This window comes from Toxorhynchites rutilus, chromosome 2, assembly GCF_029784135.1.
Source record: "Toxorhynchites rutilus septentrionalis strain SRP chromosome 2, ASM2978413v1, whole genome shotgun sequence".
Lineage (NCBI taxonomy): Eukaryota > Metazoa > Arthropoda > Insecta > Diptera > Culicidae > Toxorhynchites > Toxorhynchites rutilus.
In genome coordinates this window covers 221,251,773-221,265,682 of record NC_073745.1, presented here as the reverse complement: position 1 = coordinate 221,265,682, position 13,910 = coordinate 221,251,773, and the positions used below count along the sequence as shown (strand labels likewise).

The window sequence follows — 13,910 nt, the reverse complement described above, 5'->3', positions numbered from 1 at the left end:
TATTTGTTAATCATTCGGACAGTTAGATAAAGTATTCACGTCAAATTCAATGAAACTTTCTTGACCCTAGGTTAGGTCACGGTTGAGATTCTTTTAATTACTAAAGCTGTAATGGAAGCCGAACCACCGAACACGATTAGTTAAGATGTACAAAACATTTGTGATACTATTTATTATATAACCCTTGGTTTTATACAAAACGACAAATTCATATAACGCTTGCATTAAAAAAAATGGAAAATTTCCGGATGGTGATCAAAAGACTTCAAAAGATACTTTAATGGGGCAAATTCCCCTTAAAACATCATTTTATTGAACATGTTACGGGTGGGCTGTCGACAGTTGGCCGAAACTTACGCCATTGCTGTCGAAAATATACTTGTTGGCACGTTTTTCAATTCTTTCTCAGCTTTATTTATTAGTTCCTCCTCCTTTTTCGCCACGAAATTGTAAGGGTAGACCCATCGCTTCAGGTTTGTTCAGAAAGTTCCGATGGGACGTTCGAAGGGTTAGCGGATTTGGGAACAACATATATCTTCAAGAGGTTCATCTCCTCCAGCGACTTCGCGATGAAGGAGGCAACTTCGGGCAGGCGCAATTTGTGAAAATGTCTTATAATTGCACGAAACGTCAATATTTACTGTTATCCCGAAAAAAAATTTTCGTTAAAAGATTTGTTTTGGCACTCGGTCGTTTTTTCATGTGAAAAGTCGATTTTTAACGTAAAAAAAATAAATTTTGAGATAACTGTAAATCTTGACGTGTCACATGTCAATTTTAAGACATTTGTTTTTGAAAAACCAGTTTCAGAGTGTCGATTTTCGACAATTTTTTTTCCTAGATGACAGAACTGCCGTTCTACGCATAGTTGTCTCATGTTACTTTTTGACAATTTTCACTTTTCGATGTTCTTATGCCTAATCTTCAGGAAGAAACACAAAAAAAGTTATAGTTTGTTCCCAGCTTCTAAAAAAAAACCACATCAAGCTCAATTGTCCCATGTTGATATTCTATTCATAACTGTCCCACCATGTGTTTTTTGTAGATCCATATCAAATAAATCGGTTCAAGTACAAGAATTTTATGTCACGCTTTCAGCAAGGCTAATGCACTCATTTATGGTTTGGAAAAAAGAACTAATTCTCAAACGAATAAAAAAAGTTTAACAGAACACGTGTACACCTTGTTATCGAGTGCCTAAGGAAAAGGAGATTTATGTTCTGCAAAGGTGTTGCAGATCACTCCCTTCTTTATAAAACGATGCTTTTATGCATAATCTTTCGGAAAAACACGAAAAACTTATTGTTTGTTCCCAGTATTTAAAAAAACAACATCAAGTTCAATTGTCCTATGTTGATATTCTAGAAATAACCATGTCCCACCATGAATTCTTAAGCCCATAACCAAGATTGATTGATTCAAATGAGGGGATCTTTTCACATTTCATTAAAAAGTAGTTTTCTGCTTATAAAAAACGCGGTGTATTGCTGAATTGAAATGCTTAACGCTTTTGGTAGACAAAGATGCGAGAAAACTTTGATTGCGTTTTTCTCAGTTTCTGATTTTGGAACATGGGACAACTATGCGTTAAACGGCAGAGTAGGTCTCGACTTTTCATGCAATTTTTTTTTTTGAAAACCCCAATTTCCTTTACTCCTCCCTTGGGTGATTTTTCGATTGCCAAAAAACTAAAACTTTGACCGCTTTGGGCCACTCTCCCTTAAGTCCTATTTAGCTGATATTTTGCATAGGGATTTTTTTCTAGGTGGTGAACATTTTGTTTGGAGTATTTTTTTTTTTTTGAAATTTACAACCGCATCATAATGTTATGACAGATAGTCAAAATGTTCCTTAGATTCTAGTAGTAATGAGAACATCATAAAAATTGAACTTGATTCGGCTTTTTTGAAGCTCTGAAAAATGACTGCGAGCTTACATAAATTTCGCTCACTTTAGCTAATGCAAGTGCAATTCAAGGGGAAACTGAAAAATTCGGCTCATCCTAAATACTGACCACCAATGCCCTGCTTCCCTCGTGCTTTCCGTGGCTTTATAGATATCTCAATCTTCTATGATTTTTTTGTTTATTGTTTATTTGTATTTGTATAATTGTATCCCCGGAGATGTGTCACAAAAAAAATTTATTTTATATAACATATCCAAAAATCAGATTTTTTTCCCCGTATTTTAGTTTATGATTTTTCGAAGTTGAGATGTTTGAGTTGCAATAGCTGAATGAACAGAAAATACGAACATGGAAAATATAATTTGTTCGCAAGTTTAATATTTTTTGAAAAAAGAATAGTTCAATTCGATATGTCGATCGTCTGAATCGGTTAAGCAGTTCAAAAATTATAAATTTTGAAATAAAGGCATTGCTCTTGCCGAAACTTATTAGAGCATCCCTAGAGAACGCGATCCACAAAAGCCAATCTATATTGTTGTCCTCTTTACCCACACAGTATCGATTGACCTGTTTCATATAGAGAAATATAGCACAGAGCAATCAGTTCGCTCTTTGCGATACATGTTTTGTGAGATTGCTTTTGTTCGCTCTTTCGCTGGTACTGAAGAACAGCTGATAGTGCAGAATAATTAGAAATTATAGCAGAAATCTACAAAGTACCGTCGGCAGATTAACATCTGTGAAATAAATACTGTTCGCGCTTAGTTCCGCAGTTTCAAACTCAATTAGAGAGTTTCTGAAAAGTATCCGAAATCATCAGATCAGTTGCGCGCGAACAGGCATTTTTGAAAAAAAAAGAGGGAAATTTGGTTTTTTGGATATTCGGTTAATTTAGAAAAATCATAACTTCAAAACAAGAAAACATCGCTCTGATTTTGTAAAAAAATCCACAGCTTTCAAGAAAAAATATAAAAAAGCGCCCATGGTCTCGAAACCATGAAAACTATGGAAACAAATGAGGGGCTTAGAATGAAAGGGAAGTAAGTGATTTGATCGATTTCTCTACATCGACTCTCTCTTTTGGTCATAACTTAGCTGCAAATACATTCCCAGCTGTATTTGAAAATATGGAAGATAGGTCAGAACCTCATCTATCTGATTATATAGCAAACTTAAATTGGAACGTTGCAGTTGAGTTATTAACTAAATAAAAAATTGATGAAGAGAAATCGATCAAGTCACTTACACCCCTTGCATTCTGAGCCCCTCAAATACAATCAATAATTATGTAAACAAAATCCATTTTTACTGCAAGTTTAATATTGTTATACAGTGAAAGCTCTCTATAGCAACATCGCAAGGGACCGTCGTTATGAAAGATTGTCGCTATAGAGAGCTTAGATGTCACTATAAGGAGAAAAACGCACAAGCTCACGTAAAACAATCAAATTATGTTAGAAACAAAAGCAATTGATGTATAATCACCTTGAAACAAAAAACATTAAACAATGAGTGTAAAATTCATCTCATTCGTCCGATACAAATTTTTCTCTAGATAGAAAAAATAGTAAACTGTCAATTGATTTTTTTTTGTTAAGAAACCAGCATAGGTAATCTGGAGAGCATCAGGTTGCTGGTTTTGAGAAGGTGGGCTTATAGTTTCATTGCTGAATGCTCCGTCAGGATTTCAATGATTCAATTTTATTTAACTGATTGATTTTATTTAACTCATCGCCGGACAAAATATACCAATTGAACATCGTTGAAGCCCATATTCTTATCCTTTTCACGATTCTAGTCCATATTCTTGATGATGAATGAATTCACATTGTGCGGCACATTGAATTCATTAGACAATGTTTTCTTTCTAGTACCCTTTTCGAACCCTTGAATTATGTCCAATTTATTTTTAGCGTTGAAGATTTTCATGTATTTGAACACTATTTGGGCGGTGGAGGTTTCGAAGTGAAACATCCGATACTTCAAGTTATTGCCTGGATTTGATATGAAAAGCTTTATCCATATAACAATTGCGCAAACAATACATTAATTTTTAAATTTATTGCAAATTTAATGCAATTTTATTCTTCGACTTCGGACGAGATTGTACAATAATTCTTCGATTAATTCGTTTCAATAAGCTTTCCCTATCTTTCGTGATTTAAATTTCTGTTTTTGTAAGTATCCGAAATTTTAAATCAGTTGGACGTGAACAGATGCTCACAGTTGATTAAACTTTATAATACACATGATAGACTATTTACGTTCCTTTGGACAAGCTGTGCAACTTTCAGACCTATTCTGGTTTTACTTCCGAAATATTCAGTTATCGGGAGATATTTTTCAATTTATATTTTTCCTAAAAATAAATTTAATTCCTAAGAAATCCATATTTTTCTTATCGGTTTTTCGACGTTTAGTCGTAGGTTACAAAACCATACATGTGCAAAAATTATTTTGAAATTATAAAACTCTTACTCCACTCTGAATACGTTGAGATTACCGAGGGGTTTTGATTTGTTCATTAATTTTAATGGAAAACAACCAAAAGTACTCGTAAATGTTGTGCAAGAAAAAGATGAGAAAAATATTCCTTTAATATTTTTGGCAGGATGTATTTAATATGACTATATGCTATGAGAGTAGATGAACATGAGCGTCAAAACCGCGGAATCGTCATGATCATCCATCACATTGCGAGAATAGAGCCGCGTTATCCCGTAATGCCCAAAAACAAATTGAAGCATGCACTCCACTTTCGATTTCGCACCTTTTTTTTTATCGATTACAGCGTTTGGTATCCGTATCCTATTGAAAGAATCAAATGTCGTCCCCAGTGATAATCGGCCATACTATGGTCACACCCTTCTCGCAATAACACAGTTCAACTGTTCAAACTGTAATTAGTGCCAGGAAATGGATGGTTGGACACTTCAATAATTACCATCGATTACTGTAAAGTACAATATTTTACCTTTTATGTCTTACAAAACAAAAACACGTAAATAATTCAGATTCGATTACATATGAACAACATTGTTTATGAAGTATAAGTCTCATACGAATTACTTCTTCTGAGATAAAATTTCATTACTTTTCGAATGTTGGATTGTTCGCCTGAGCACGATCGTAGGGATAGTTCCCAAGTTCCCAAGGTTAACGGAATGAGCAAAAATCTTCGTTTTGTAACGCGCTTTCCGATTACGTATCTTCCTTTACGCGCTCATTAATAAATGGCGCATATGGTTGGTGATAGTATTGGTAAAAAAAAACAATCATTAAAACCACTAGCTAGCCACCGAAAATCAGCTCAACTTGAAATTATTGTATAGTTGGAAAATAGAAGTATAATATAAAGTATTGTTTGAGTAAAATAAATGTTCCATTTGATTTATCTAATTATGTACGGACAACCCTGTCACTTCGTGTAAAGAGAGATGATAGAACTCAAGGGATATCTTTTATATATATAAAAATGTCGTGTCACGGTGTTTGTTACCGAACTCCTCCGAAACGGCTCGACCGATTTTGATGAAATTATACTCAAAATAATTGGTAGGTATGAGAATAGGTTGTAAACTATATATGATACCGGTAGCATACCGATAACCATACATTTAATACCGAATAGGGTGGCTCTATGCAGAAAAAAAGATCTGGATATTTTTTTTTTCAAAAGTTTGACTTCATACCATACATATAACCTTAAATTTTGACCTCAATTCCCTATTTTTAATTGCGATTTTATTATTTTTGTGTCAAAAATATTCAAATAATTTAACCGTTCTTCGTTTTTTCAACGAATTTATTTAAGTTGTTCAATGACTGATGGCGTAACGCCCGCTTTATTGAACATCCATCTACAAATACACAAGTAACATCAATTCATCTAAAGCAGGGAGCATCTCCGACGAGCTGGAAGCCTTTTTGAATGAGCACAATGAGTTATCGAAATTCTTCAAATCACATTTGCTCGGATTACAAAATGACAATCACGCTATTGCCATCAACCCTGATAAAACATCAGCTGGATAGCACGTGTGTAGATCCAAAGCACAAGCGCTGCTGGAATCATGATAGCACAGTGACACGAGAAATTTAATGCAAAGGAAAAACAATAATCTGGAATTCATCGTTGACACACACCGTTCATACGACCCTCGCTATGTTCTTCTTCAATGGCACTAACGTTCCCAAGGTTTGCCTTCTCAACGTAGTATTACTTGCGTCATTTTTATTAGTAAATGGTTGAGATTTCTATGACGAACAATACGCCATGAATGTATTCTGGAGTGGCAAGCTCAAGAATACGCGTGACTACAGTGCAAGTCAGAAGGGTTTCTTGAACGAAAAATCTCTTGCATAAACATTAGACCAACGAGACCCCGTCACAGATACTTAATTCATTATGAACATCATTTCTCATTTTGATTTAATATTTATGAACATGCGACGAAACAAACAGAGGGCGCGCTCGAATTATTTTTATGTTTATCATATGGTGATTTGACATGGTCAAGAAACGCCAATTCAAAATATCGTAAGCTGTGCCAACAATTTATGGTCGACATATACGCGAAGGTAGAGATTGAACGACTGAATTCTTACTACACAATCAACAAAAGCGGTGCGAGGAATAATACATTCACTTGCGAGACACTATCATGAGCAACGCCGACACAGCTTTAGTTATAGCCAGGCCAAAGCGCAATGCATTGTCATGACATTGTGCATGTGTTCAAACACAAAATGAAGTTCGATCGTATTCGTCCCCACATATTGTTGGTTGTATTCTGTTGAATGGAAAAAGCGCAATTTTGCATTCTGTTCAAGCTCAAGTCCAATCGAGTTGAGCAAATGTGACAACCTTGCCACGCAATTCGACGTAAACAACATTGGTCTCCATGTTCCATTTCTATGAAGCAAAAAAAAGTAATGGTTTTTCGGGTGGAATAAACACGCAAAATTTAGCATTCAAACACATTCAAAACAAATTTAGCATCCAAACAAAATCGAATAATAATTTTCTTTCAAATTTCAACAATTTAGAATTATTTCCGGAATTATGCCGATCAGATAGAGAGTAAATTGAACCACAAATACGGATGACTTATTTTGACCATTGTTTCGCGACAAGGCGAACGAATTTAAGAGTGTAAAAGTCGATTTCGATCGAATTGTGAAATCCGATCACTCATATGCATATATGAATATTGAGTTCTGCAAATCGGTGAAGAGTAATAAAAACACCCATGAATAAAGGAAGCAATGTGGCTGTGTTTCAAACAAAGATTACCGATGTGAATACTCCTCGATTGAATGACAACGATAAAATAACGCGATTCCAAACAGGCCGATTAATCAGCTCCATTGAAGTTAGCTGGCGTATCGCTGTTTTCCAATTTATGAACGAGACCAAGCTGTTACAAACTAAGCCATGTTGAAAATCACATGCACGTATTTTCTAACAAGGAGAGCTAGTATTCCTACAGATTCCTATAGAATATAAGTGCGATTGCACTAGCGTGTGGAAATAGTGCTACACGTAATTCTGCGTCAAATTTTATTTTTGGTTGGTGTGAATAGCAGTTACAAAATACATTTTTTCTGTTGAGCCACTGAATGAATGACTTTGTAACTCTGTATATTCCGAGCAGTGGAGACCCAATTATTCCCATGGATCACATTGATGGCAGAAAGGTTTAAAAAATCAGTAAGAACCCCTTGAGCCGCCCCTTGTTAAACGTGAAAAGCTTCGAAAATTTCCCCTCAGCAAAACACTCATCCTCGCGTCAGCTCCAAAACAAACAACACTCAACTGCGAGGGGGGTGAAGAGAATATTCGCACAAGGGAAAAGTAATGCGAGCGAGAGAGCGATCCTTGGTCGCGATTGACGACGAAGACTAGGAAACAGCAGCAGCAGCAGCAGCGAGTGTGTGAGAGTATCGATAACTAACAACCCTTCCGGCTGGCACAACACTATGTACGGTGTGGTAGTGCGACGCGACGACAGAACGCTATCGGTCCCTCGCCAGGACCTGACTGTAAATATTGTTGTCTTAGGTCCGGGCCGGGTAGCAGCACGGGAGCAGACTTTTTCCGGTCCACTGTTCGCTGTATCAATGCGGTGTGTGCTGTTTTGACCGTTTGCTTCCGTTTTTAACTCATAGATGGTGCTTTGATTGGGGATTTTTACACTGCGTTGTGAATTTGACGTGAAAAATAACAACAATTTCTGAGGATAAAATCGAAACAAACAGGAAGCACTTTCTGCCCGCTGCTGCTGCTGCTGCTGCTGCTGCTGAAAAAGGGGTGTGTGTTACACAAATATTACAGAGCAGCGTAAGAGCGGCCCGAAGCAGCAACGAGTGCATCCTCGTCGTGCGGTCGCCGGGTTTTACGACCAGTGTTCGCGACTTGTGAATTGTGTTGGGGGCCGGGTAAGTGAGCGAGTGAGCTAGCAAGCAAGGAAGTAATTTTGTCGCCAATATTCACTACTTAATACAGTGCACACAGAACAACACAGTGGTGTGTTTTTAAGTGCGCCACCGAATATATGTTGGAAAGTGAAAACAAACCGCCGAGGGTCCTCTATCGTTATCGAACTGCCCGAGCGCAGGCATTCTGCTGGTGAACATTTCAGCGAACAGCGAACGAACGCTAACAGCCAACAGTTCCAGAGATAAACGCCAGTGCTGGGGTCCTGTTTGTCGAACCGTGTGCGGATATGAGAGCAAGTAGGTGGTTCAGTTTTATCTATTTCCTTCTTGAATACAAACTCCGGACACAGCTCGATTCGATGCTAGATGTAAACACAGAGTGAACATTAATCGAATGCGGTGAATTATGAGCCAAATGGTTCACGTGATTGTGTGTCACTTCAAACAACGCCACCGAAGTGATATAAATTCATCGACGGGAGGATTCCATTTTCGGGATGCAATAACACCAGAACCTACCCCAAAAACATTATCGATTTACCGCTAGCAGCGCATACAGTCTATGTGTTGGTGTGCTTGCGGAGTTGCCATCTCGTGGTGAGCACGCGAAACTCGCAAATTGGGGGAAAATGAAAACAAACGCAAGCGAAAGTGGAAATGCATCCGCCGCACATGCTTGTGTGTTTGCTGATAGCAGTAATGGAAGGATTCAGTTATTAATTTGTGCTAATAAGGGGTGATTCCGCACTTATAGTAATGCTAATGATGCGGTGTCAAACAAGTTTTATTTGTTATCTTGTACAGGTCGGACTCGATTATATATAATCGCAATTTCACTTTCAACGTTAATTTTCGAATCCAATACATAATCGAATCACAAAAAAAAGCTATTTTTTATTATACTTTGACATTCGTACATTAATGAAAATATTGTTTTCTTGAGATTCGATTATGTATAGGATTTGAAAATAATTGTTGAAAAAAAATAGACGAGTGGGTAATGTCGGGGACATAACCGGAGTGAAGTAGGACTATACAAAGGGGACAGCTTTTGCTAAATATATATTTTCAATATATTGTTTTATTTTCTTCTCCTACGTGAATACCTACCTATCTAACTGAAAAATGGATAAGTTTACTGTTTACTCTTTATGAATATGTTGAAGGTTCTGAACAGAACCTTTGATGTTGTGTTTTTGCGTTTTTTTTACAAACATTCACAATTTTTTCTCACTATCTTATAGTTGCTTCTTGTTGCGCCGGGCATCTTTTGGCGTATGCACATATCGTACAATCAAAATGATGGCTATGATAGGGAATGCATAGTGGTCCTCAGCTCATTCACTATCATATATTTCACTATTGAGCACATTACCGTACCTTAAACTGTGGTTTCGTAAACGAATGAATTGTAAGATTTGTAGTCTCCGCAAACAATGTAAATAAAAATGAAATGGAAACGAACTTTACGATCTGTCGAGAAATAGATGAGTTATAAGCGTTCTGAAAAACCAACAGTGAATACAGGGACGGATGACCTTCGGATGAAAGTCCTTTAAAATAAGAACAGAGCAGCAGGAAATACATAGCTCATCATGTTGCTCCTTAGTTATGTTTCTATACAATGCAGATGTAACCTCAGTCAATTTTCAACATCAGTTATCAACCAAAGAAAGCAGTTCTTGCTACCGAGAAAATCGTGAATGCCATCCTGCATGAAGCCACTTCCAATTCGGGAACCATACATGGGTTTGTGAGAACTGAATGATCAACTTAAAAGACCCTAACCACCAAGAAGTTCAAAAACAAGCATAAACAAAATAAATCAGTTCATATTATATATCATATTATGTCACTTCAGAATGCATTGGTATTGTGAATAACTTTTAATAACTCTTCTTTAAAAGGTTTAATGGCCCTGAAAAGCGCCGTGTTTTACGGTGGCTGGTTTTGCCACCAAAGCAGTCTGTATAAACAAACTTTTTCCTTTTTCTACCTGCTGCCGTTTTGCGATTGCGTTTGCCACTCGCTGAAACTAGTTGTTGCCACCGAACCAAATGTGCTCTGTTCTGTAGGCGGGTTTTCTTATTGTCGTGAGCAGCATTGCAAGCCAACTCGAGCACTCCGCCGGCCGAAATTCTATAACCGCTATTAGGTATACTGGTGCTCCGGCACCAATCCGTTGATGCGATGTGATGTGAAACGATGCCATACAACCACACTGATTTACGGTTTGAAAGAGAATGATATATTTTTCAGCGGATCCGCGCGTTTTGTACTTTAGCGGTACACGCTCACAGGATAGAGAAAAATCGGCAGACTCAGCCAAATGGGCGAGTCCAACGAGACGAACGAATGAGCGTTATAAGGCAGCGATGGCAAAAAAATACATTCATTACGATTTGTTCGCTCGTTGGATTCACATGCAGGCTAAAAAGGGTCCTTTTCAAGATCACAAACTTATCTTTAATCTAAAGAGCTTATTGTTTTGTTATCACTCGATATCCCCATCTTGTTCGGCTAAACCTTTCTGTTTAGCGATTGCGTTTGCCACTCGCCACAGCTTTCACAGTTGGAAAATTTCTTCCCATCCTGCTTGTGACATGTTGTACAGTAAATTACATTTAACGCGACGTGCCGAAGCACCGCTCAGTGTCGCATTGGAGGCGATTTTAACCTGTAATTGAACATTTGCGATGACAGTGGTACAGTGTCGACTTTCAATGTGGGGTCATAATTTGGACCCCAAACTCTATGTTTACAAAAATGTCCAACTAAATATGTCGCAATACAGGTCCGTCAAATTAGCTATATGTCGAGCTAAATGTAAATTACTGTACTTTCAATCTGGAAGTAATTTAAGAATTCTTGAAAATTGAATAATCGAGAAAGTCCCCAACCATCAATAAGCTCAGCACAACTGCCAAATTCTCATACTCATCATATCTTGGCAAACAAATTATGAAAAAATCAATTTGTGTTTTATTATTATTTTGGATAATATTTTAGAATGCATTGAACTGTATTTCGTAAACTCTTTTTTGAAAGGTTTAACGGCACTGATAAGCGCCGTGTTTTATGGAATGGTTCCAATTTAGAAAACTTAGTACTCGTGGTTTTGAAAAAAAAAACCATTTCGAACGCCCTCGATGCCGCCTTGTTCTGGATTTGCCACCAAAGCAGTTTGTATAAAGAACAAACTTTTTCTTCTGCTACCTGCTGCCGTTTTGCGATTGCGTTTGCCACTCGCCACTCGCTGCAACTGCCTGTTGTTGTCTTGGTGTCCACGGAACCGATTGTGGTCTGTTCTGAATGCGGGTTTTCTTATCGTTGCGAGCAGCTTTGCCAGCTAACTCGATAACTTCGGCGGCCGAAACTATATATCGCCGGCTAGGTGGACTGGTGCACTGGTACTAACGCGCTCGGCCTAGCTACCCTTGCGGAGCAATTGGCGGATACACCTACGGTGAATTGCAGACCAACACGGTTCGAGCGGGATTTTGCCTTTCCCTTCACTTTTCCTCCTTTGTCATGTCCTGACATGGCTGCTTGTGTTGCTTTGTTGATTTGATGTGATGCGAAACGATGTGGTGTACGGTTTCGATGAGAATGATCGTTACGGCAGCGGAGCGGGGATTTTTAAGCTGACTGGCTGGCTCGAAAATTACGCATGTGTGAGACTGCGACCAATGTTTCGTTCATATTTTTTCTTTTTCCTTTCCAATCATGCTTCATTGTATTTCGCTGCTGCTTTGGTTGCCCGTTTTGGTCGGTACGATTTGAGGAGCACAAAATGAACCAATCAAAAATGGGCACATAGTGCATTTGGACAAGGCTTGATATTTCACAATTATTCAATTATTTATCTCAAGAAAAATGAAATGTTATTCGTTATGATAGATGCGTAGATATATTTCCTATCAATTGATGCAAAAACCTTTGCGATCTATTGAGAAATGCTCGAGTTATAAGCGTTCCAAATCTTGCATTTTTTCCTACTTGTTCAGTGCCTAGATTTTCATTTCACCCCCTATATCTTCCGGTTAGACGTAGTCCTACGTCAAAAGGTCGACTATATATAATCGAGTCCGACCTGTATATCTTGTATTTGTTGTGTTATCTAGATGAAATGTACACTTTTTGGAGAATTGTGCTAGCGATATACTTCACAATAATGTTTTAACATATTAGTTCGAATCGAAAATGACGCTCCTCGAAAAGCTAGCCTGTAATCGGATTCACTGAAATATACGCAATTATCATGACGTTCAACAAAACGTTACTATTTGCATTGTGAAGAAATTATCGCTTGACTGTTGTGAAAATTATTACTTTTTTATTTATCCATCGCTGGTAGCCAGATATACGTAAAATATGTGTAAATCTACGAACATGAATGATGTTCAAGGAAATAGCGTAGGCAAAATCTACGGAATTTAATACAATATCTACAGAGGTAGGGGTAGTGGGGGCAAAGTGGTCACCTGCTTGTTTGGTAGTATAACTATTGAGTATAGATGCCGTATTGATAGTCACCTTATGTTTGAAGAATTTAATGACTTTTGAGTCACCCTGTACTTCAGTAGAGCTGTCGCATGTCAAAATACAAATAAAAACAGAAATTTCTCTCGATAGCCATTCGGCCGTAGTTCTGTGCGCATGGTATCTAAGGAATTTATCGTGAAATTTAGTTTATTCAATCTGACACGTTGGACAAATCATCAGTTTGGACGACTGTTCACATATTCTAGGAGAGGTGAACAGATGTTTCGTTTAATCTCAGCGATTAATTAGCATAGATGTTATTTTCATGTTTGGGGGCAAAGTGATCATAGGTGAATAACAACTTACAATGTTCTGTTTACTAAAGCTGATATACCTCATCACATTCTGCTCTTGAAGAAGACCCTTTTGTGGCTTTGACCCTGGATAAATATGCCACTCCAACTAAACGAAGCCTCATTATACAGAACGTTATATGTTTCTTACTACGCTTTTGTATGCAAGAGAAAATTAAAATTGAAACTCTAAGTGAATAGGCCAAGCTTATTTCATGCATGTACTATAACAAATATGGTTTGAACAAATTTGTACGAAAAAAACGCATGAATCTATCACATTTAGCTAGATATGGGTGAGTGACCACTTTGCCCCCACTAGGTGACCACTTTGCCCCCACTAGGTGACCACTTTACCTCCAAGCAAAAAAAACGTTCGATTTTCCACCTTTTTTTTTTCTAATGATGGAAAGCGTACTATTTTGAATGTTTATAGTAAAAGCCGTTTGTTATCTTGAAGAACAATGAGTTGAACTATAATATTCTTCAAGAAACGGGAATTAAATCAGAATGTGGGCGCTGGAAATGGACATATTCCTTAGGGTGACCACTATGCCCCACTTCCCCTACTTGGATTTAACGGTTTTACTTAGAAACGAATCCTGTACTTTTTCTTTGTGGGGCCATATGAAGTACCTAGTCTTCGCCAATAAGCCGGCGAGAACTAACGCCTTGGAAGATAATATTCTCCATTGCTGGAAAAAGTAATCGAAAATTGAGTTTAC

General features: G+C 37.6%; 1 protein-coding gene across 3 annotated transcripts in view; it reads left to right on the top strand.

Annotated features, from left to right (window-relative positions):
• Window positions 1–13,910, top strand: part of LOC129771630 (PR domain zinc finger protein 1) — a 131,984-nt gene that overhangs the window by 53,803 nt on the left and 64,271 nt on the right. The window contains exon 1 of one of the 3 annotated variants that reach the window (XM_055775478.1): window positions 7,973–8,644. The exons of the other annotated variants lie outside the window; for them this stretch is intronic. The gene's annotated coding sequence lies outside the window, so the exon portion shown is untranslated. Of the gene's footprint in view, window positions 1–7,972; window positions 8,645–13,910 lie in introns of those variants that run through there. 3 annotated transcript variants of the gene reach the window in all.